This window comes from Malus domestica, chromosome 02 (genome assembly GCF_042453785.1).
Source record: "Malus domestica chromosome 02, GDT2T_hap1".
Classification (NCBI taxonomy): domain Eukaryota; kingdom Viridiplantae; phylum Streptophyta; class Magnoliopsida; order Rosales; family Rosaceae; genus Malus; species Malus domestica.
In genome coordinates, this window is record NC_091662.1 from 24,663,353 (window position 1) to 24,689,677 (window position 26,325).

General features: G+C 38.9%; 3 long non-coding RNA genes across 6 annotated transcripts; all 3 read right to left on the reverse strand.

Annotated features, from left to right (window-relative positions):
• Positions 1-6,356: 6,356 nt before the first annotated feature.
• LOC139193664 (uncharacterized) lies at positions 6,357-8,504 on the reverse strand. Its single transcript, XR_011578020.1, has 4 exons — positions 8,286-8,504; positions 8,081-8,202; positions 7,260-7,318; positions 6,357-6,434 (listed from the first exon to the last, which is right to left on the reverse strand). It is a non-coding gene; the product is annotated as an uncharacterized lncRNA (long non-coding RNA).
• Positions 8,505-8,606: 102 nt separating this feature from the next.
• LOC139193665 (uncharacterized) lies at positions 8,607-17,892 on the reverse strand. 4 transcript variants are annotated; one of them, XR_011578023.1, is made up of 6 exons: positions 17,686-17,892; positions 17,443-17,602; positions 17,269-17,337; positions 16,512-16,570; positions 9,727-9,785; positions 8,608-8,795 (listed from the first exon to the last, which is right to left on the reverse strand). It is a non-coding gene; the product is annotated as an uncharacterized lncRNA (long non-coding RNA). The 4 variants fall into 4 exon arrangements; XR_011578026.1 differs by lacking the exons at positions 16,512-16,570; positions 17,269-17,337; positions 17,443-17,602; positions 17,686-17,892 and adding exons at positions 10,484-10,552; positions 10,658-10,815; positions 10,899-11,893 and having other exon boundaries at positions 8,607-8,795; XR_011578021.1 differs by lacking the exons at positions 8,608-8,795; positions 9,727-9,785 and adding an exon at positions 14,727-15,580.
• Positions 17,893-19,110: 1,218 nt separating this feature from the next.
• Positions 19,111-21,267, reverse strand: LOC139190508 (uncharacterized). Its single transcript, XR_011574775.1, has 2 exons — positions 20,966-21,267; positions 19,111-19,462 (listed from the first exon to the last, which is right to left on the reverse strand). It is a non-coding gene; the product is annotated as an uncharacterized lncRNA (long non-coding RNA).
• Between the last annotated feature and the right edge of the window lie 5,058 nt (positions 21,268-26,325).

Here is a 26,325-nt window from a genome sequence, read left to right on the forward strand (position 1 = left end):
TGGACAAAACCGGCATTTTTGCACCCCAAGAACCAAAGAGAAGAACAGCCAGAGGAAAAATCCAGGGGCAAAATGGTCCACCCACTGGTCATCCACAGTCCCTTCCCGTTTGAGTTTTAGTATATATGATATCCTCCAAAATATTAAAAAAAAAAAAAAAAAAAAAACATCCACCACAGGCCGATGCCGTGGTGAATTTTCAAAAGGCTGTGTGGTTGTTTGAAGTAACCACAACGAGTATATCGCGTGGTGGTTTTGATATTTCATCACGGGATTAAAAACCGTTGTAAATTATTTACTTTTAACAACGGGCCAGAATTTGACCGTGGTGAATTAATGTTATCTACCACAAGCTACATTTAACCGTGGTAATTGAATAGTTTCTACCACGAGCTGTTGATGCCCGTGATGGAATTGATGTGGTAAATATGCTGTTATGTACTAGTGAAATATAACCATGGATTTCGTGTATAAGCTTCCTCGTACACGAAATGGATTCGATGGTGTTTGGGTGATTGTAGATCGACTTACCAAGTCAGCGCACTTCATTCCAGTGAGGGAAAAGTATCCTCTGAATAAATTGGCTAAGTTGTTCATTACGAAGATTGTAAAGTATCATGGAGTTCCAGTGAATATTATTTCTGATCGAGACCCAAGATTTACTTCTAAATTTTGGGTAGCTTTTCAGGAAGCTCTTGGTACGAATTTGCTTTATAGCACTGCTTATCATCCTCAAACTGATGGGCAATCTGAGAGGACGATTCAGACGTTGGAGGATATGCTGAGATCTTCAGTGTTACAATTTGGTGATTCCTGGCATGATCGTCTGGACTTGATGGAATTTGCCTACAATAATAGTTTTCACTCGAGCATTGGTATGTCACCATTTGAGGCACTTTATGGTAGGGCATGTCGTACGCCATTGTGTTGGTCTGAGGTTGGTGAAAGAATGTTAGAAGGCCCTGAGATTGTGGATGAGACTATCCAAAATATTCAGGTGATTAAGTCTAATCTGAAAGCAGCCCAGGATCGACAGAAGAGTTTAGCTGATCGACATGCCACTGATCGAGTGTATAATGTGGGCGATTGGGTATTTTTGGGTATTTTTGAAATTGTCACCTTGGAGAGGTGTGGTATGATTTGGAGAAAGAGGAAAGCTAAGTCCGAGATACATTGGACCTTATGAGATCACTGAAAGAATTGGTGAAGTTGCCTACTGGTTGGAGTTGCCTCTGGAGTTATCTAAGGTCCATAATGTGTTCCACGTCTCTATGCTTCGACATTATATTTTTGATCATTCGCATGTGATCCCTCCTCAACCGCTAGAGATTAATCCGGATTTGACATATGATGAGGAACCAGTCACTATCTTGGATTGGAAAGATAAGGTTCTAAGGAACAAGACGGTGAGTTTGGTGAAGGTGTTGTGGAGGAACCATTCTGTAGAAGAAGCTACTTGGGAGACAAAAGATTGAATGAGAGAGATGTACCCAAGGTTGTTATATGGGTATTAAGCGGTTTATTTGATTGTGGGAATTTCAGGGATGAAATTCTATAAGGAGGGGAGATTGTCACAACCCGTCCCGAGATTTTCTTATTAAGGACGTCAAATGTCGGATTTGCCCTTAGCGGGGGCTAAGGTACGTGTGTGTGACATTATATGGATTAATTCTATATAAGTTTTGGATTTAAATTTTAGTTTTATAAAATTTTGGTTAGGGAATTAGATGATGAAGGGTGAGGATTGGATGTTGGACCATCTAAACCCCCTACTCTCTCTCCCTTCCCGTAGCACTCTCTCTCTCTCCTCCCTCACGGCTTTCTCTCTCTCTCTCACTCTCGAAGTGTACGGACGAGACCCAAAACCATCCAAAACTCAGTGGATCGAAGCAAACAAGGTAAGATTCTTCATCCTTGTGATGTTCTGAGTTGATTAGTGCTAGTTTTAGGACGTGGAACCTTCGATATCACGTGAACCCGAACCCCTCATTTTTGGTCATTGTTCATGCACACGTGAAATGTTGTGTTTCAGGGAATTCTAAGCTTATTGTGAGCTTAGTGAGGTCCCAAGGAAGCTTGGAGTGCTTCGTTTGAAGGTTTTGGACGTCGGGATCACTAGGTTCGATTTTGGCCGGTTTTGCTTGGAAATTTTCGGTGAGATTTAGTTGTTGTTGGAGCTTAAAAGTAGTGTATCGTGATTCTACATGTTTGGGGCTTCATTTTGATATAAAATACGAAGAAAATGGTTGAGAAAAGAAGGAGAACAAGGAGTTTCAAAGTTGGCCGGAAACCGGCCGCCGGAAAGTTCAGTCCGGCGAGCCGAGGTTAGGGATGATGCGCGTGGGAGCGCATGTCCCCGTACCTGTCCCGGCGCGTGGGGGCGCGTGCGGCCTCCAAAAATTTATCTAAAAATTTCTCGACGTCCGTGACGTCGAGTAGGTCGATGTGGTATATTCATATACCCAAATTGAGCATCGTATGAGAAGTTATTTCGAATTGTTGGTTATGTGTTTAAATTAACGTTTTTATAGTTGTTTCGCATATAGGTGACACCTATCCAGAGGACGAGCGTATCCAGGGACGTCACGGGGGTTACGACCCCATCAACTTACCAGTGAGTGGGCAGTTTTGTTTTCGTATTACCTATATACTACTGTTTTCCCAGAAAATGCGTTTATATGAAATTATATTTCTAGAATGCCATGCATGCATATTATGAGTTATGAATTGATAATTGATGCATATATATGTGTGAATTGGTGCCGTGGACGCACAGGTGAGTATCAGGTGAGTTTATATGGTTTATATGAATGAATGATGATGTGATTGCGTTGTGAGCTCATAAACTGCACCTTTGGTATTAGTGCTTATACTATTCACCACACCGCACGCTCGCCTTGGATCCAAGTAGGTGGATGTCGTACAGACCACTAGAGGTGGTTCCGACATGCCAGTCGTACAGACCATTAGAGGGGTTCCGACTGGTGGGTGACTTTAGATGCGTATCTAAATTCAGCCAAGCAAACAATACAAAAAAAATACAAAAACCATTAGAGGGGTTCCGACTGGTGGGTGACTTGTTTTCTTAAGACCATATCTCACTCGATATGCATCCTTTTGATGCGTATCTTATACCACTAGAAAGCCCAGATTACAAGCTACAACTTCTATGTCAGGAATAAATTCCAAAAAGGGACTCTAATAGCACGAAAAAGAGCTCCCAAATCTGAACATAAAATCACGTTTTTTTTTTTTCCTCCAATTTTGCTGCAGAAATCCCAAATTCCACAGATTCGCTAAGGCATGTTTAGGAAGCCATATCTTCTTTAATACTCATCCAAATTATGTGTATTTTATATGTTTTTGAAGCTTATGTGGCTGAATACAAGGCCCAAGAAAACAATACAAAAAAAATCATCTCCTTGTACACTAAATTCAGCCCACAAAACGGCTGAAAAAACTGAAATTTTCAAGAAATCACGAAACTAGGGTTTGTGATTTCTCTCAAACCGTGGCACATATTTGCACGAAGTTTTGAGGGAATGATTCTCACACATAGGATAACATATTTCTCAAAAGAAATCCTCAAAAAACGTAACGAATCAAAACGTGATTGTTTTTGGGTTTATGCAACCATGGTGGATATAGTGGTTCTCACAATTTACATCGAATTGTAAGGCAAGGAACAAGCCCTATGGTTTTGATACCATTGTTGGGAATTTATACTAATTATATAAGGAATTCAATATAGAACTTACCTTGCAGAATTAACGAATTATGGATCACCGTCTCGTTTCTACGAACCGTTGCACGAATCACGAAGGAAAGCGTCATCCAAGGAAGGATTCGGTTGCATCTAGCCCCGTTAGATTGCCTACATACCTTGTGTTAATGCACAGGGATCAAACTACCGTAGTTCTTAGTAGCCTCCTAATCCTAGGGCCAAGGTGATACCCTAGAAGCTAAATTAAGAGAGAAAAATATTATTGAGAGTAGAGAGCATTATCCTCTCTAGAGCTAAGAAAATTATTTATGTTGGTGTATTTTCTCCTTTCTCAGAGCCCTCTTTATATAGTGGCTAGGAGGGAAGAGAGAAAAGAGAAATGATCAATGTGAAACAAATACCACATATCGATAATACACCCTATATTGAGTGTATAAATCTTACAGACCTTTTCTTTTTTCGATTCACATCACATTGCTTATGGAAACTTGTATGCAATTATTTATTGAGTTATATATTTAACTTACGTATGAATTGGGGCATTTGGTTGCAAAGCTTCTAGTATCCAACAAAGTGGTACGTTTGTCGACGCAATCTTGTGATTGAGTTGAGATAAGAAGTGGTTGTCATGTTGCCTTTAATCTATGATAACAGTATTGTTTTCTATTGTTTGCCAACTGAAAATTACGTGGAAGTTTTGTTTGATCAACACCTTTGTCTAATCATATTTCTTGAACAGAAAGCAACCACAACATTGAAGAATCACAGACAGGTTTGCATGTATATATCAATATCATTTCCATAATCAGAAATTTCACAATCTATTTTGGTCCATAATCAGGTTTGCATGTTCTTAATTTTCCTCTGTGTTTAAAAGTGTGAGTTTTCCCTTGAAAACTGTAATCCAAATTACCTAAACATCAAGAATCAGATCAATTAGTTAAATGTGAGACTTTTCACGGACTCTTTGCCATCTCATTTTTTTCAACAATATTTTATAATGTTGATAGGGAAATTAACGTTAAAGTGTGAAGTAACACTGAGTCCATATGGCGTCCCACTTGAGATTCTCCTTAGCATTTCTCTTTTAACTAATTAAAAAACTATGAAACTAAATTAATTAGAAAGGTAGTGATTTCCTAGGAGGATATATTTGTTTATCCAATGCTTGGAGGAATGTAGCCACACCTGATGGTGCTGTGTGCAACGTTATGAGGATGTAATATATACTTTAATGGCGGAGCCAGAAATTATTCTATGGTAGGCTAAGATAAAAATATTACTACGAAATCAAATGCTTTTTTTTGTTGCCTACATAAAGTAATATAATAGTAAACTCGAAGTAAAAATTTAAAGCAAGAAACTTATAGTCTATTTTCTTGGCTTCTAACCTTCAAAACTTTCAAATGAATAAAATAAATAATCGTGTATGGTATGAAAGTTTTAATTTATTACTATTAAATTATAGTATTAGTTAAAATGATTGGTTTATTTAACATTTATTAACTCTTATTTTCCGTAAAAACTGCCCTAAGATTCAGACTTTATATTTGCTACGTGAGCTATGACAATTTAATCATAAAATTACCCAAATGATTAGTGTTTTTAAACTTAAAATTTAAAACTCTCCTTATGCTATAGCCCATCGAAGCCACTTGGCTTTGCTGGTGCTATACACCCAAAAAATCATTTAGAACTTTCTTATCAGGCCCTTTTCACTAAAACTACTCCATTTTAAAGTTATACAATAAAAATGTATTTGAAAAATAAAATGTCCTGCTTATTTTAAAAGTAATGAACATCTTTTAAAAGCATCATGTAGATTGTTTCTAAAAGTTGCTTTAATAAATGGCGGAGTTGAGCACTTAATGAATATTTCCAATTCTTGTAATACCTACATTAATTTTAATAAGTGACATTATTTAACCTTCTACACTCATTTTATACCTTGGAGGACAAAGTGACAGTCACCATCTACTACTAGAAACACTAACTTTACACCACCAATGCCATTCACACCACCACCACCACCTCCATCACAACCGCCACAACCACCATTTCAACCACTATTGCTGCCACCATTGTCGCCGCCATTGTTGCCACCACCAGCACCATCACCACCATAACCATAGTCCCCATCATTACCACCACAACCACTACAACCACCATTGCCGCTGCCCATTCTACCATTGTAACCTCTACACTCCAACCACCACACCCCACTATTGACACCATCACCATACCCTCACCTTTGTTGTTGCCATCACCACTGCCCCCACCATCACTACCACAAACTACCAACACTCCACCATCGATATCATCACCACCACCCTCGATTTTGCATCAAAATTTACCAAACATTTTTACACTCTTCTCCATACTTACAACACTTTTAAAAATACAATTTATCAAACGTTCAATTACTTTATTTGACAACTGATTATTCTTAATGCAAGACTAAAGCAGTTTTTTTGAGAAGAAACGTAACAATCCAAACTTGCACACAGAATGGAACCGGTGATGACACACCCCGTCCCGAAGGAGGGCATGCTGGCCGTCACATGAGAGTGACGTAACCATTTACACAGTTTGGAAGCTTTTAAAATACAATTATTAAAATGGAAACCCTCGAGGGTGAGTCCTACTTTTGTGATTTCTGTCAGAATACTGTTGGATTCCTCGTGGCCACCAAAACTCTGCTATCAAGAACCTGGAGGGGCGAAAAACAAAATTGAGTGGGTCAGTAAAACCAAGCTTTTCAAAAACATTTCGCCAAAAATAATTCTAACCCCTCACTGTAAAACCTGTATACTTTTCCCAGAAAATAGTATAATAACATAATACTTTTCATAAATCTCGAATCATCAATTTTTCTTTAAAACCCGAAAGTATGCCATGTTTTAATTTCGAAAACAAAATAAATGATGCATCAATGTAACAGGTGAAAAGTTGAATTAACCGGAGACCCTGCAGTTGGTCCTGTACGGTTAATTCCATAGCTCAACATCCAATCCAACCGGAGTCACCTCGATGACCTGTACGGCACTACACTGCAGATAAGTCGGAACTACCTGAAGTAGTCTGTACGACATGGATGGTGTAATAATACGCTCTAGTGCTTCTCTCATCAATCATCTGTACACATAATCTAAGGTCACCCACTAGTCGGAATCACATCTAGTAATCTATACGACTAGCATGTCGGAACCCTCACTTGGTCTGTACGACATCCACCTACTTGGATCCAAGACGAGCGTGCGGTGTGGTGAATAATATAAGCACTAACACCATGATTGCAGGTTATGAGCTATCCACAATATACACATCAACAATGCACATGAATAATATAAAACTCACCTGATACTTACCTGTGCGTCCACAGCACCAATTCACATATATGTATGCATCATATATCAATTCATGCTTTTCATATACTTCTATGCATGGCATTTCAAATCATGCTTTTCATTTAAATTCAATTTCTGGGAAAACTCAATAGTATATAGGTAATACGAAAACAAAACTGCCCACTCACCTGGAGTTCGCCCTACAACTCCCTAGCACAACTCATCAAGGCGTCATGACGATCGCCGCCTAGAACAATAATCAAATCCAACCTCAAAAATCATATCGATAGAATATAACTTATATAAAATACGTCACTACGTAGATTGATCCGAAAGATCTGCAACTCAGATTTTAAATCCATAACTTCCAGAGTCCACAATATATCTCTAGGACAACATCCTGAAATTTCATTACCATCCAACGGTCGGATCTCCGTCAATTTCCAAAACTAAGTGACGGTTAACATTTTATTTTATGAACTTACAACTCCAATTCCGGAAGATCCGTAACTCGGATTCCCAATCCGTAAGTTCCAATAATCCTCAAATATTACGTATTACAACGTATCAAAGTTTGGTGACGATCCAACGGTCGGATCGTCAATTCACATTTTCACCTAAATGCGAAAACTATAAAACGTTATTTAAAGCACCTAACCAATAATTGTAATAACTTTCTCATACGGTGCTCAATTTGGGTATATGAATATACCACATTGACCTACTCGACGTCACGGACGTCGACAAATTTTTAAAATAATTTTTTTACTGTGGCACGCGCCCCCACGCGCCAAGGAAGGCACGGGTCCACGCGCGCCCACGCGCACCTTCTTCCTCGCGAGTTCGCCGGACTGGTTTTTCTCCGGTGGCCGGATTCTGGGCATTTTTCAAATGCCTTGTTCTCCTTCGTTTCTCAACCATTTTCTTCGTATAATATATCAATTTAAAGCCCTCAACATGTAGAATCACAATATACTACTTTTAAGCTTCAAAAACAACTAAATCTCACCGGAAAAATCCAAGCAAAACCGGCCAAACTTAACCCTCGTGATCCCGACGTCCAAATCCTTCCAACGAAGCACTCCAAGCTTCCTTGGGACCTCACTAAGCTCACTATGAGCTTGGATTGTCCTAAAAATCAACCAACAAAAAGTTCATGAACAATTCCAAAATCGGTGCTTGGGATTTCGACGTGGAATCGAAAGATTTCTTACCTGAAATGGGTGTGGTTGAGTTCTTATAGTCCTCACGAGCACGATGGTACCTTCACAACCTTCGATCCGTGCTTGTAGGCTTGGTGGTGAGTGTGTCCGTACAAGTCGAGAGTGAAAGAGTGAGAGAAAGCCGTGAGGGAGGAGAGAGGCAGCACGGGGGAAGGAAAGGGTTGAGGTTGACCCGTGTGTGTGTTGTGTGGTCCAACAAAACCCACCAAAATTCCAAGTCTTTTAATTCCTTAACCAGACAAAAATACATACCAAATTTTAAATCAACCTTTAATCCAATTTAATTAATTTTCCAAAAACTTAGGAACCATGATGACACACCCCGTCCCGAAGGAGGGCATGCTGGCCGTCACGTGAGAGTGACGTAACCATTTACACAGTACGGAAGCTTTAAATATACAATTTCTAAGATGAAACACCCAAAGGTGAGACCTAATTTTGTGAATTCTGTCAGAATACCGTTGGATTCCTCGTGGCCACCAAAACTCTGCTATCAAGAACCTGGAGGGGCGAAAAACAAAATTGAGTGGGTCAGTAAAACCAATCTTTTCCAAATCCAAACATTTCTCAAAACGTTGTAACCCCTCTCTGTAAAACATGTATACTTTCCCAGAAATGTAAAATATAATTATACATATATATTCTCAATACTTCAACTCATTACTCCACATTTTTCAGTACAAATATGACATGCCATATCGGAATTCATCAGTTAAGTATGAATGCATCAACAGTAATTATATCAGGTGCAAGAAGTAATCAACCGGAGGCCCTCTAATAGCCCTGTACGGTTGAACCTAGAGCTCAAAATCTATCACTCTCACTCTGCCGGAGTCACCTCTGTGACCTGTACGGCCTTCTGCACACAAGTTACGCTCTAGTGCTTCTCTCATCAATCATCTGTGCACATAATCTAAGGTCACCTACCAGTCGGAATCCCTCTAACGGTCTGTACGACTGGCATGTCGGAACCACCCCCGGTGGTCTGTACGACTAGCATCTACTTGGATCCAAGGCGAGCGTGCGATGCGGTGAATACTATAAGCACTAAACTATGGTGCAGGATTTGAGCTCAATATACATCAACATCATCATAACAGTAATTAAATACTCACCTGATATTCACCTGTGCGTCCGCCGCACCATTCATTCATATGCATCATATCTCAATTCATGCTTTTCATATCATTTCATGCATGGCAATTCGATTCACATTTCTATATACTTTTCATATACTTTTATGCATAGCATCTCAATTCATATTTTTCGTATAATTCTATATACTTTTCGCATACTTCTATGCATGGCATTTCAACTAATATATCTCATATACTTTTATACATTTTCATTTAAAAGCATAATTTCATGCATTTTCAATTTCTGGGAAAACGGCAAGTATATATGTATACGGAAAACAAAACTGCCCACTCACCTGGAGTTCATCCAACAACTCCCTAGCACCACACATCAAGGCGTCACGACGATCGCCGCCTAGAATAGTAATCAAATCCAACCTCAGAATTCATATCGATAGAATATTTAACTTATATAAAATACGTCACTACGTAGTTCGATCCGGAAGATCTGCCACTCAGATTTTAAATCCATAACTTCCAAAGGTCCACATTATACCTCTAGGACAACATCCTAAAATTTCATTACCATCCAACGGTTGGATTTCCGTCAATTTCCAAAACTAAGTGACGGTTAACATTTTATATTGTGGACTTACAATTCCAATTCCGGAAGATCCGTAACTCGGATTCCCAATCCGTAAGTTCCAATAATCCTCAAATATTACGTATTACAACGTATCAAATTTTGGTGACGATCCAACGGTCGGATCATCAATTCACATTTTCACCTAAATGTGAAAACTATAAAACGTTATTTGAACACCTAACCAACAATCCTTAATAACTTTCTCATACGGTGTTCAATTTAGGTATATGAATATACCACAGTGATCTACTCGACGTCACGGACGTCGACATATTTTTAAAATAATTTTATTTTTATTTTTTATTTTTACTGTAGCACCTTCTTCTTCCTTGGGTCGCCGGACTGGTTTTTCCGGCGGCCGTTTTCCGGGCAGTTTTTCAAATTGCCATAACTTTGTCATTTCTCAACGAAATCAAGTGATTCAAAAACGAAAGTTGTAGAACTTGAAGAGACAAAGAGAATGGTACCTTGCACAACACCTAGTTCGCCGTGGTTTGGCCGGAAACTGCCTCGAAAGCCTCGGAGGTCGCCGGAAACTGGGTATTTTTCAAATGAGTATAACTTCTTCAATACTCAACGAAATTGAGTGAAACAAAAAGGAAAGTTGTAGTACTTGACGAGACGAAGAGATTGATACCTACCTCGACTCCTAACTCGCCGGGGATTCGCCGGAAAGCCTCGAAAGCTCCGGCCAAACTTTGAACTTGTCGATCTCCGTGTTCTTACGTCCAAAAACTTCCAACGAAGCACTCCGAGCTTCCTTGGGACCTCACTAAGCTCACTATGAGCTTGGATTGTCCTAAAAATCAACCAATTCAAAGCTCATGAACAGTACACTTTCATGGGGAGTTTAGAATCTAGGTTTTCCGAAGTAAAACTTACCTGAAATGGATACCAACGTGATCGTGAAGTCCTCAGGATTCCAATGGTGGTCTCAAACTTGACGTTGGTATAGATTTAGGGTGGTTTTGGTGGTGGTCCGTGTGAGTTCGAAGGAGAGAGACAGAGAGAGTGAGAAATCGTGAAGGAGGAGAGAGAAAGACAGTGAACGGGAAATGAGGAGGGTTTTGAGGGATGTGGGGATCCCACGTGGTCCTTATTCCAATCTCCAAACACCAAACTTTAACATTTTAACCTAAAAATCTAAGTTCCATCCTTATTAAATTCCATTTTATTTTCAAACTTAGGAACCTAGATAATTAGCAACCTGAGCTTCACAAATTTAGTATTTCTTAAGGGCAATTTCGTCCATTCACAGCCACGAATATAATAATTTGGAACGGGCTGTGACAATCTTCCCTCCTTATAGAATTTCGTCCCCGAAATTCCAGCAACCAACCAATTCATCAACACTTATACCAACCTCGGTAAGTTTCTTTCATCCGATTCTTTTTCTCCCACGTAATTTTCTTCCACTGAATGATTCCTTCACAAAACTTTTACCATTTACTCTATCTTAACTCTCAGGACCTTCTTTTTCCAATCCAAATTCTACTTTTCTAAGGTGAACACTTCTAAAATATAAAACCATTTACCTTATATACTCGATTAGTGGCATATCCATCTGTTGATGTCTTTTGTCATTCCTGGTTACTTTTAGGTTAACTTAATCACCTGAATACTTTGAGGAGACTCATCCATAGTCTCAGGGTCTACTAAAACTCTTTCTCGATCGAATCTTTCTCTACCCAGAAATATTCCATTCACAAGTCAACAAAACACACACATGACACACTTCATGAACCTTATGGCTTCACTTCGGAAACTGCGCAACCAACATACTTAAGAAACTTAGCAGTTCCGTAATCCAATTCTCTTTCCATTTCCGTTTCGAAACAGAAAATAGCTGTCTCAATCCAAAGGGTTATTTCTTTCTGCCTCAATCTGCTGACCAATAAAAATGTCGAATGGTATGATAAACCTTATTACTTTCGGAATATTGCAGAAGTTGAACAGTGAACTTCGTCCAATATTTGCTTGCTTCAAATCCTCAGCATTAGGCACATACTTTTTGTTTTCTTGTATCCACATACCATTTGATTCACGAATCATGTACTCATTCTTTTTCCCTTCTTTCTCTGCCTTGGTTAATTCTTAAATTTCCTCGTCAAACATTTATGTTTCGAGTACGACCTTACCAAAAGGCCTAACTTGAAACTTAGCAAGTATAACTTCTTCTCGATCTTTCATTCTTAACTTTACTTTAGTTGATTTCCAATCCACAAGAAGATAATCTTGGCAAGCGTACCAGATATTAATTCTTACTGCAGTCTTCTTATCAAGTGCTTCAGCTAGAACAAACTTTACGATCACCCTGATCGTACAATCATGTTCATTAAGCAATACAATTCACTTTCGCTGCCTCATATCAAAATCCTTCCAAGAAATAGATATTGAAGACTTTTTGGATTCGTAAAAATCTTGCATTCTTACCAAATATAATGCCTTCATAACTTCACAGCAAGAATGATAATCATGACTTCCAAGTCACCCGTAGGGTAATTCATCTCATGAGGTTCCATTTATCGTGAAACGTATGCAATCACCCTAACATTTGCATCAACATGCCTCCAATACCATTCAAGAAACATCACTAAAAATTTATGATTACCATTATTCTCTGGGAATACCAAAATACGTGCATGAGTGAGGAAATACTTCAGTTGTTGAATCCTTTGCTCACAATTTCCTTCCCACTCATACATAACCTCTTTTCTCATCAGTCTCGTTAATGACAAAGCAATGACTAAAAATTCTTTCACAACCATCCAAAATAGCCTGGTAAGCTAAGAAATTCCAAATCTCAATTACGACTCGTGGTTGTTCCAAATTCTCAATTTCTGCTATCCTTTAAGGATTCACTTGAATACCTTAAGCAGATATAACCAATCTCAGAATGCCACTTGATTCATCCAACATTCGCATTTGCTAAACTTAGCATACAACCAACGTTCTCTCAATCTTTACTTCATTGACTTAATACGTTTACATACTCTGCTCTGGCTCAGAATATGCCAGAATATCTTCAATGGAAATGATATCAATTTATCAAGGCATCATTGGAATACTTCATCCAATAACTCATAAAACAGCATGAGTATCCATATAGCATCACCAAACTTCATAAAAACTATAACAAGTCCAGAAAACCATCTTATGATCAACGTCACTTATAATATTCAATTGGTAGTAACCAGATCTCAATTCAATCTTTGAATCTTCGCAATTACTTCTGAGCTGGTTAAATAAACATCAGTACATCACCATGGATAACGGTTCTCAATCGTTACCCGACTCCATTATCTATAATCAAGGAATAGTCTTTAAAGTCCATTTTCTTTCTCACCAACAAACTGGGGCTCCTCAAAAGTGTTGTACTAGGTTGAATAAAACTTTTATCAACCAATTCTCTCAACTGAATTTCCAATTCCCTTAACTCATCCTGAACCAATCTCCAATATAAATTTATACCTGGCAACAAATCAATAATGAACCTCATATCTCTGCCTGAAGGCAATCCAGGTATACTTTCAAGGAAGACATCAAGAAAAGTCTAACTCTTTCGACATTATTCACACTACTCCAAACAACATCATTTAGCACCACATGAGCTAAGTATTTTTGACAGCCTTTCGAAAACAATCTCTTTGCTCTCACAGCATAAATAACAGCCTGACTCAATCCATTTTGCATACTTACAAAAGTAATCTCTGTTCATCCAGATCGATGGAAAGTACTGGTTTCCCATAACATTTCGTCTTGTCACAATTATAACCAACCAATCTAATGGAACAGAATTAACTGATACAATATATATTCTATTATTATTAAGCATTCCAAATAAGTACAATACTAACATAAAATAATCTACCGGTTTGCTTGCTTAACGAATCCACGAATGAGTTATTAATATTACGGTCTGCAGCCCGCAATACTGATAAATCATCGTTGTCTCGATAAGTAGGCAACCACTCACAAAGATATAACATTACTATTTTGTCACTCAATGCAAAATACATACACTCGTCTCAACTACATTTATTTACCACTCTCTAGGTAATATCATACATAATAAGAAATATATCAGCCGAAGTCAACTAGAATGACCAATACGGTTGATTCAACTCTTATCTCAATAATACGTCGGCCGGATCCACTCCGCGTGGTCGGCACGGCCGAGCCTATAACTCACCAATTTCTCATGTGTCAGTCAAATCCATTTCTCATGGTCCGTACGGCTGAACATATAACTCATCAAATATCTCTGTACTCACGGTCAATCCGACCAAACTACTAAATCCATAACTCTGCTGAATCGACACTATGATTTCATGGAAAATTGTTGAGTACAACTGATTCTAGGGACGATTCACAACTCTGTGTCCCTTCTGTTCACATAAACACATTCATTAATTTCACATTTCCCAAAGTGTTACTTTTGTACCTGCTGCACAAAGTACATTTCCTTTACTCGAGACACCTTGTCTCAAATATCTGGGATTACCAGTATATCCATCACTTTTACTCTGACCAGCGACATTAAAACCTCAGCTGGAAGAATTAACTCTAGCTTCACTTCTTTCGAAGCTCTGAATCCTTCGATATTCTTGATATGACGAATCATTAACTTTATTGTCTTCTTTTAATTCCCATTCTTTTCTTATTCCTCTTTACTCTCGTTGATCATGTTCTCAGAGTCCTCAAGGCTCAACAACATCTCGTATATTCCTGGTAAGAAGTATAATGGATAGTGGTCACCCAAAATACCACTTCCCTTTTTGCCACCCAGCTTAAAACAACATAACACCTCCACCAAATTAACAACAATATCTGGATAGAACGAGGCAAGTCTGAAAACTTTCTATAATATCCCTCGATCATCACCTTCCTTGATTCACATTTGCAAACTCTTGCTTACTACCATCGATAAATGTCGGAGGGATAAACTTTTCCTTAAACAAGTCCTTAAACAATTTTAAATCAGCTGATTCCTCTTGTGACAACAATTAATAATCCTGTTTCCACCAGGATACAAATTCATACCCAAAACCAGGTAATCGTCTCGACCCCCTGTCAGAAGGAAGATTCCTTTGACTTGCATAATCTGAAACATCTTTACCAAATGGTTAAACCGTTACTTCGCTCCCTCAGGTTCATCATTTCATAAGGTGATTCAAATTCAACTCATACCCCGTCTTAAAATGTCCATTTTGATAATATACTGAATCACCATAATAATAGTTTCCCCCAAACCGCTAAATCAGGGAGACTAAATTCCTCTAACTACGTGGTTTGCTACGAGGCGGTGTAGTTCTGACAGAATTCACTAGAAACTTCTCAAGATGTCCAAGATTGCAACCATGCTCTGATACCAACTGACACACCCCGTCCCGAAGGAGGGCATGCTGGCCGTCACGTGAGAGTGACGTAACCATTTACACAGTACGGAAGCTTTAAATATACAATTTCTAAGATGAAACACCCAAAGGTGAGACCTAATTTTGTGAATTCTGTCAGAATACCGTTGGATTCCTCGTGGCCACCAAAACTCTGCTATCAAGAACCTGGAGGGGCGAAAAACAAAATTGAGTGGGTCAGTAAAACCAATCTTTTCCAAATCCAAACATTTCTCAAAACGTTGTAACCCCTCTCTGTAAAACATGTATACTTTCCCAGAAATGTAAAATATAATTATACATATATATTCTCAATACTTCAACTCATTACTCCACATTTTTCAGTACAAATATGACATGCCATATCGGAATTCATCAGTTAAGTATGAATGCATCAACAGTAATTATATCAGGTGCAAGAAGTAATCAACCGGAGGCCCTCTAATAGCCCTGTACGGTTGAACCTAGAGCTCAAAATCTATCACTCTCACTCTGCCGGAGTCACCTCTGTGACCTGTACGGCCTTCTGCACACAAGTTACGCTCTAGTGCTTCTCTCATCAATCATCTGTGCACATAATCTAAGGTCACCTACCAGTCGGAATCCCTCTAACGGTCTGTACGACTGGCATGTCGGAACCACCCCCGGTGGTCTGTACGACTAGCATCTACTTGGATCCAAGGCGAGCGTGCGATGCGGTGAATACTATAAGCACTAAACTATGGTGCAGGATTTGAGCTCAATATACATCAACATCATCATAACAGTAATTAAATACTCACCTGATATTCACCTGTGCGTCCGCCGCACCATTCATTCATATGCATCATATCTCAATTCATGCTTTTCATATCATTTCATGCATGGCAATTCGATTCACATTTCTATATACTTTTCATATACTTTTATGCATAGCATCTCAATTCATATTTTTCGTATAATTCTATATACTTTTCGCATACTTCTATGCATGGCATTTCAACTAATATATCTCATATACTTTTATACATTTTCATTTAAAAGCATAATTTCATGCATTTTCAATTTCTGGGAAAACGGCAAGTATATATGTATACGGAAAACAAAACTGCCCACTCACCTGGAGTTCATCCAACAACTCCCTAGCACCACACATCAAGGCGTCACGACGATCGCCGCCTAGAATAGTAATCAAATCCAACCTCAGAATTCATATCGATAGAATATTTAACTTATATAAAATACGTCACTACGTAGTTCGATCCGGAAGATCTGCCACTCAGATTTTAAATCCATAACTTCCAAAGGTCCACATTATACCTCTAGGACAACATCCTAAAATTTCATTACCATCCAACGGTTGGATTTCCGTCAATTTCCAAAACTAAGTGACGGTTAACATTTTATATTGTGGACTTACAATTCCAATTCCGGAAGATCCGTAACTCGGATTCCCAATCCGTAAGTTCCAATAATCCTCAAATATTACGTATTACAACGTATCAAATTTTGGTGACGATCCAACGGTCGGATCATCAATTCACATTTTCACCTAAATGTGAAAACTATAAAACGTTATTTGAACACCTAACCAACAATCCTTAATAACTTTCTCATACGGTGTTCAATTTAGGTATATGAATATACCACAGTGATCTACTCGACGTCACGGACGTCGACATATTTTTAAAATAATTTTATTTTTATTTTTTATTTTTACTATAGCACCTTCTTCTTCCTTGGGTCGCCGGACTGGTTTTTCCGGCGGCCGTTTTCCGGGCAGTTTTTCAAATTGCCATAACTTTGTCATTTCTCAACGAAATCAAGTGATTCAAAAACGAAAGTTGTAGACCTTGAAGAGACAAAGAGAATGGTACCTTGCACAACACCTAGTTCGCCGTGGTTTGGCCGGAAACTGCCTCGAAAGCCTCGGAGGTCGCCGGAAACTGGGTATTTTTCAAATGAGTATAACTTCTTCAATACTCAACGAAATTGAGTGAAACAAAAAGGAAAGTTGTATTACTTGACGAGACGAAGAGATTGATACCTACCTCGACTCCTAACTCGCCGGGGATTAGCCGGAAAAAGCCTCGAAAGCTCCGGCCAAACTTTGAACTTGTCGATCTCCGTGTTCTTACGTCCAAAAACTTCCAACGAAGCACTCCGAGCTTCCTTGGGACCTCACTAAGCTCACTATGAGCTTGGATTGTCCTAAAAATCAACCAATTCAAAGCTCATGAACAGTACACTTTCATGGGGAGTTTAGAATCTAGGTTTTCCGAAGTAAAACTTACCTGAAATGGATACCAACGTGATCGTGAAGTCCTCAGGATTCCAATGGTGGTCTCAAACTTGACGTTGGTATAGATTTAGGGTGGTTTTGGTGGTGGTCCGTGTGAGTTCGAAGGAGAGAGACAGAGAGAGTGAGAAATCGTGAAGGAGGAGAGAGAAAGACAGTGAACGGGAAATGAGGAGGGTTTTGAGGGATGTGGGGATCCCACGTGGTCCTTATTCCAATCTCCAAACACCAAACTTTAACATTTTAACCTAAAAATCTAAGTTCCATCCTTATTAAATTCCATTTTATTTTCAAACTTAGGAACCTAGATAATTAGCAACCTGAGCTTCACAAATTTAGTATTTCTTAAGGGCAATTTCGTCCATTCACAGCCACGAATATAATAATTTGGAACGGGCTGTGACACATGAAATGTTCAAACATATCACACACACGTACCTTAATAACCGCTAAGGGTAAATCCGTCATTTCACATTCCCGTCAAATGTATCTCCGGGACGGGCTGTGACAGGTGAAGTTCTTGTTTGTGCCCAGAGGAGGGAACCGAGCTGCAGATGATGTTGCTTCTTATTTTTGGAATTATGGAGGTTGTATGGAATGAGAATATATAGGGCCAACATTTCTTTTCAACATTTTAACTACGAATGTAAACCTTTCGATTAGAATTTAATAAAATCTATTTATTGAAAAAAAAAACTTGGGCCTTTAGTATGATATATGATTCCAAATGCTTTGGATAAAATAGTTTTCAAAGCTTAATGGGTTCTTTAATTTTGGTCAACTAGAATCCCAATCTACTGAAACCGTATACTTTTCAAACTGATAAAGGGAAGTGCACTGCTTTGAGTTCAATAAGGTAATGTATGGAGATGAGCCTTCTGACTAGTTAATACTGGGATACACTTCCATACAATCGAGCTAGCATGCTACATTTTAATATGGAGATGGTACAAAATTAAATTAAATTTTCATGATAGAGGATATCCTTATGGCAGAAAGCAAAAGCAAAGAAAGGTGCTTCCCTATTCAGGTACCACCCACGCAATATATATATGTGTGTCTGTGTGTATTCAACTAAAGTGGATAGATGGGATTCTTCTAGATTTGTTCCACTAATTCAAGTTACTGACTGAACCATCTTTTTAGGTCACGAAGAAAATCATTGAGATCACAATGTCACTCACACTCAAACTCATTAGTGGACAAGAGTTTGTGAGCTGTCAATTATGACATTTCTTTTGGCATTCGTGTCGTGTTTTCCGTTTTCGTGTCATATTCAATATCTTAACGGGTTGTGTCATGTAACACCTGTTAAAATAAACGGGTAAAAGGATCCGACCCGAAATCGACCCGATAATATTAACAGGTAATATGACATGACCCGTTATCCGTTAAGGAAAATATATTTTAAACCAATGAATAATCAAATGAAAAACATAATACTAAATAAGTATATACATAACATATTGTCACATCCAAAACATAAAAACTGACACGCCCAGACCTGGAATGTCCACTTGAACTCCGAATCGAGTTGTGATGGCCGACACCTGGAAGGTGACGAAGCCATAAAGTGTAGTGATGTGGAAAAAGTGAATAAATTAAACTTAAAAGTGCCTAATCAAAAGAGTGCGCGGGTGAGAGGGATTGGCCCTTTCCACACATGATGTCAGAGACAGTATAGTAAATAGGATGAGGGTTATACCACTGAAGGTAACCATCTCCTGAGATTTGCCAGAATCCTCGTATATGTGTAAACACCGCTACTAAACCTGGAGGGGCAAAAAACAAGTTGAGTGGGTCAGTAAAACAATACTTATACGAAAACCTTTATTTTTTAATATACTAACCCCTCGCCATAAAACAAGTATACTTTCCGCAAAACATACTACGTAAGTATGTAATCAAATATAACAGCAATATAACCAGAAATATGCCAAGTCATGTTATATCAAATGCCAAAGTAATATAATTATGTGATAATCAATTATAAGTAGTTTGCTCATCATCTAAGCTAGAACACGAGTCGAAAGTGCCTAAGGCAATTCTACCCAACAGGACTGGGTGTAATCAATGCGCTCTAGTACTACAATCATGCGAAGACTGTTGCAGAAGCACGATCACATACAAGTCAGATTACCTAATCCAATCTACCCGACATGACTAACACATAACTTGGATCCAAGGTGAGCGAACGGTGCGATGTGAACATACATGTGAAGGACTGGCCCTGGGGCGAGTACTAAAACCAGGGTGCAATAAGATGAGCATGTATACAAGTATGAATGAAAGTCATGACAGTAATGCCTCAACCATATAACAGCATTTATCACAATTCATATCACAATAATGATACTAGGCAATATAGGCATAAAATGAAGTAAATACGCATTTATGGAAACTATAATATGTATAGGTATAAAAACAAACTGCCCACTCATAGATACTTCGCCACTGACGAGCCACGCAACCTAGCGAAGATGGAAATGCCACTAATAATTGCCCCTAAGCACATAAAGATACAATTAATAAAACTATACTATAACAATTGAATTTGGGAAAATGGACGTCAAAAACGGATTCAGGACGTTGAATTACTCTAAAAAAGGTCCCGCTTAAATTTCCGAAAAGTGAACAAAAGTCAACAGGATGAATATTCCCTGAAGCATGGAATATTCTCTAACGGATGGAATATTCCCTAACGGAATATTTCATCTGGGTTAAGGGTCATTAGGTTGGGTTAGATTAATAGGTTGGACTTAAGGGTTCTAGGCCTAAAGGCCTAAACTAAAAGGGTTTAGGGTTGAAAATGCATGAGCTTAAAGCCCTAAAAGGAAATGGCCCAAAGGCCTTTAATTAACCAAATAATAATAAGAAATAATAATAAAGGGTTAGGTTGGGCTGCCCATAGTTTTGGACTTGGCAGGAATGGCCCGAAGGGCCTGGATTTGGGTTGCTGCTCGCCGAAGCTAAACGAAAGGGAAGGCCGGATTCGGCCAGAAAACTGGACGACCTTTAAACGTTAATAACTTCCTCGTTACTCAACGAAATTGAGTGAAACAAAAATTAAAGTTGTAGTTCTCGAAGAGACGAAGAGAATGGTACATCGCACTATATCTAACTCATCGTGGTTTGGCCAGAAAAGCCCTCGAACTCCGTCGGACTCGCCAAAAACTGGGTAAGATTCAAAAGAGTATAACTTCTTCAATACTCAACGAAATTGGGAGAAACAAAAAGGAAAGTTATAGTACTCAGCGAGACGAAGAGATTGATACCTTTACACGGGCCAACTCACCGTGGTTTGGCCGGAAATTGGCTCAAAAGGCACGGGTCAAACTTGAACTTCTCGAAACCGAGTTGTTTCACGTCAAAGCTTTCTTAAACCTTGACTAGGGACCCTAAGGATTGCGTAGAGACTTTCCCAAGTCCTTAAACATCGTGTTGGTTGAAAACACGTCGAACTCTACTCGTCCGAGTTCGGACCTTCCGAGTTGGTGAGTCAAAACTCGTCCATTCTTAGTTTGGTTGGTATGGTTGTGATCGTGAGTTCAAGAGGAGTCTAATGGTATGATTTTTGGGTTCGATCTACAATGTTTAATGGTTGCTTATAGAGGTTGCAGAGAAGACAGGGTAAACGGGAGGGAAAGAGAAGGAAGAGAGAGAGAGTTACCTTTTTCTGATTTTTGATTGGTGAGGTAAAAGAGGGAAACTATGTGAGTGGTGGAGAGGGATTGGTGGGATTTGATTGGTGAAGGGAACCAGATCCACTTTTAGGGATTGGATGGATTTTGTACAATTTTAAATGTACAAAATCTACCTCTTTAGCAGTGTTCTGATACTGTAAATTTATACGCACGTGTACAAAAATAGTCGTATTCATCGTACTTTAACGGAGCGTAACTTTTTTGTTACATATCCGATTTGAGTCTAACACACGCTCATGCGTTCGTAGCGATGAGCACTACAAGGGTACGCTAAACGAATAAGTCATACATTTCTCTAGGTGATGGTCAACAGAAGTCAAAGTCCTTGTCTCTAGGGCATTTTCGTAAATTCACGCTTTTAAAATTAATAAAAACGTAAAATTAGGGACGGGTCGTCACAATCAACCCCCCTTAAGAAAATTTTGTCCCCGAAATTTAAAATCATTTATTATACAAAACTCAATGATAGAGAAGAATAAAATATGTGTGTGTAACGAAGAAATCAAGTCAGAGCGATTGCATAAAAAGGAAAATACCATTCCGTCGTGATTAGAGTGCAATGATTCCTCTCTCATGCCTCCAACTCATACTTTCCTTCTTCTTCAGTACAATACTATAATATAATAGTTTTCGCAAAAAAAAAAATGTCTAAATATTTATATGTACTAACATCCCCGTCGAAAATACATATAAATAGCAACATAAGGTAAAAGTAGTTGTACTGATTTAAAACTGAACATAGGATTTTTTTTTCTACTACGCTCTCGTGCATCACATACTCCAAAAGTAAATACATAATATCCTTGTGACACACCCCGACCCAGAGGATCAAGGCGTGCTGGCCCACATCACCCAGGGGAATGATCCTTAAATGTATATTCCCATCCCTACCTAGCACGAGGCCTTTTGGGAACTTACTGGCTTCGGGTTCCGTAGGAACTCCGAAGTTAAGCGAGAAGGAGGCCAGAGCACTCCCAGGATGGGTGACCCACTGGGAAGTCGCTCATGAGTTCCCAAAAACAAAACCGTGAGGGAATGGTAAGCCCAAAGCGGACAATATCGTGCTACAGTGGTGGAGCGGGCCCGGGAAGTGGTTCGCCCTGGGCCGGGATGTGACAATTTGGTATCAGAGCCTAACTCTCGTCGTGGTGTGCCGACGAGGACGTCGGGCCTCTAAGGGGGGTGGATTGTAACATCCCACATCACCCAGGGGAATGATCCTTAAATGTATATTCTCATCCCTACCTAGCACGAGGCCTTTTGGGAACTTACTGGCTTCGGATTCCGTAGGAACTCCGAAGTTAAGCGAGAAGGAGGCCAGAGCACTCCCAGGATGGGTGACCCACTGGGAAGTCGCTCGTGAGTTCCCAAAAACAAAACCGTGAGGGAATGGTAAGCCCAAAGCGGACAATATCATGCTACAGTGGTGGAGCGGGCCCGGGAAGTGGTCCGCCTCGGGCCGGGATGTGACACCTTGGGTCAAGCCCAAGTAATAAATAGGCAAAATACAACAAACACATAAGTACTAAGTAAGCACTAACATAAAAGAATTTACCTATTTACTTGCCCACGATATCGACAACTCATCATTGTCACTATAACAAGTAACATATTCCTGAGGGTGTAATATTACCATCATTCCCCCCATTGGGGAAATACACAAACGTCTAATCAAGTCTCTATCGTGCCCACACACTAACCCTCCTTGGGTATCAACAACAATAAAACAATTATTTATTATGTAATCGCACAATTGAACACTTGTTCATAAAACTCCTCCGTTAAACAAGTGCTAAGCAAACAATCTCCAAACCACGTCTTAAACGTGTCACAACCAAGACCAAAAATTATAACCGCAGTTACAGTAGTTCTAATAGAAATAAATGTCTAATACAATTATGCTACCACAAAAGAGTAGATAAACACAACATGCCATAAAAGGTCCAGGTAAGTCGCTTAGACTAGCCATTAGTCTGAAGGTGAAATGTAGCCGACGACAAAACTTATTGAGATATTGAAACTCGCATCACGATGAGATATAATAGTGGTACACCTACCATGTAATTGAGCCAACGTAGTCCATAATGCCTTAGTAAGCAATTCTATAAAGAGAAGTTCTCTCGAACTTAGTGAGATAGTGACTACATCGAGAAGGTTAAAAGAATAGTCGAGAATTTGAGGATTAAAGCAAGTCCATTTAATCTAGGGTATGAGAAGTTAGATTGAATGCAAAACATCAATTACAACAATAGTTTTCGAGGTATCCAATCACCACAATAAAGATTCATTCAACTGAGTAATTGCTGGGTGATTTAGAAATTAATGGTCACAACTGCACTCCCAACATTAACGATTTTTCTAGACAGTGCAATACGAAGTGCAGTAGAGTAGACACGTACCCAAGGTTAACTAGAATACCTTACAGCACCAAGAGGTGAAAATGTTGTCCTTTTGAACTAGCGGAAAGCGAATTGATTTGTCACATCAATCGATAATCACTATACATCACCACAATCTCCACATGTACAGGAACTCGCACTAGGAGCGTATGGCAATATTTTCCTATCTCTACACAGATATAAGAAGTGATTAAAACCACAAGAATGATGATTTGATCATTTGTAGGTATCGTCAAACCAATACTTGTGAATCCCAACTAGAATGGGATACAACGAGCTAAAGATGTTCAAGGGTAGATACATTCTTTGTTGTTATAGCAGTAAATACATTTGCACAATCGGGATAATACACGATAATACAATCGTAGACATTGGGTTTAGTTCTTCCAACGTCGTTGGTAGAATTTAGCTCTTTCCCAGCAAACGTGTACTCGAGGAATTTGTGAGGTTGATGAAGACTTTGAACACATTTCTTCATAAAGAAGTGTCTTCCATCTTTTGAAGAAAGATGATGACTGTTGACTTTAGGTCATGAATAAGATGGTTCGGTTCGAACAGTTCTAACCTTTGGAAAATAAAAGCGATACTCCGTTATGTTGTCTCTGCATAGCCGAAACATCTGAAGAACACGTCACACTGGATTTTGAAATGATTAGAGTAAACAAAAAGTGTAAAATAAGGGTAAGATGAGACAACACTTCAGTTGTCAGAAACTTTAATCATTTGCAATAACCTAACCTAAATTAACTTTCCTCGGTCGTAAGTAAAGAACGACACGGTAGCCAAAAAGATCGTCAACAATTTGTCGATAAATTGACAAGATCAAGATATCATAGTTTTGCAATACCTTGCAAGAATTTCAACCTTCTTCCACTAAACCCTTTTTGGAAAAATGAAAGATTGTTGTTTACCAAGATCACGTCTTCCAAGAAAGTACCAACTAACAAGGGTTACTTGAGGAAATGGTATCAACTGAATGTTGGTGTTCCCAAACACTAAAATTGAGGAGAGAGTCGTTGGTAAGACTACTCCGAATTTCGTTAGGCTATGAAAGAATTCTCGGTTTCCAAAAGTTAATCCGAGAGAACAACAACTCGAAGTAGGACTAACGATTTTAGTCGTCAACCGACTGAATTGTTGAAGTCTAGGTATGATTCTAGGGTTTGACGTTTTGCTTTGTGGATAGGTTTGAGATTCTCAAGATAAAGTGTTTAGTCCCTAGTTGGGTAATTTCCTAATTGGGAGACTTCGTAACTAAGTTTCTCAATGCCTTAAAAAACGTTCAATATGAAGCAAGGAAAATTGGTGTAATACTAGGAAGTGGGTCGATGATGTACCTCACTTCACAATTTGGTGATATCTCAGGTAAGATTTTGGAATATGACGCCAAAGGTATACGTCCTCGAAATGTAGCATACTACTAACCAACTCTATGAAAGGAACAAAAGGTCTTCACAGTTTTCTCGACACTTAAATCACTCTAACAACGAGATAATGGAAGTGATCGAGAGGTGGCTAGTCAAAGAGGTTTCGTTTACCTAGGTAGGTGATAAGGTAAAAACAACTATGAGTTTATTGTCCTAATACCAAGCTTGTTCCTAAGCTTCCACAATCCTAGTTTATTCGGCTCAAGTAGCCACTATTGATCAGTTTATCAGTCGCGCCGCAATTTAACACACTTAGGATAATGTAATATTGTTCGTTACTTTGAAACAATGAACCGGCATTCAAGAATAAAGGTATCACTCCCAGATACTAGTACTTACATCCAGTATTAGAAATCATACCACCAAATGTTGGTTAACGGTATCTGGATATCAGACATCATCGTCAATTAGTAACGCCACTGTAGGCTGATTACGGGTTAGAGCCCGTTCGAGTAGTAAGCTTAAAGTGATTGGGAAGGAACTGGTCAAGCGAAGTAGTTCATTGATCCTAGGAGGATTTGATTATTGCTTTTGGGATTTCTACTACCCCCAAGATATGACAACTCATACTCGCAAGCCCATACACACCCAATTGATAAGTATAACAATGAAAGGAAAATCTGGGAACTAGCATTGATAGGGAAGTCCCAAGGGTGGAAAAAGAACTTGTTAATAATCTACTTTCAAAATCACTTTATCGAGAGTCGATCTTCCTTCTAAAGATCTAGCATGAACACTAGTACGATTTAAAATATTAGTGCTAACAGAGGCCAAAAGTAATTGTCCCTCATATGATCTTCCGTCAATTGCTACCACTTTAGCACCAGGTTGTCGCTTCAACCATTTCTAGAATTTGCTACTTCGTTAAGATTCTAAGAGAGGGTAAACTAATAGGTGATACCAAAGAAACAAAACCATTTTTGGTTTCCTAATTTGAAAGGTTGGTAAAAACAATTAGTAAATCCCTGGTGATATTCAGCTTTTAATGCATTAGCCCGACTACGGGGCTAGCAACTCGTTTCTCCCAAAACAAAATGTCCTTGGTAGGAAGATTTGTCGTTTAAAGTCTAGGGGTGATTTCCAAAATGATTCTCTAAAATGACGA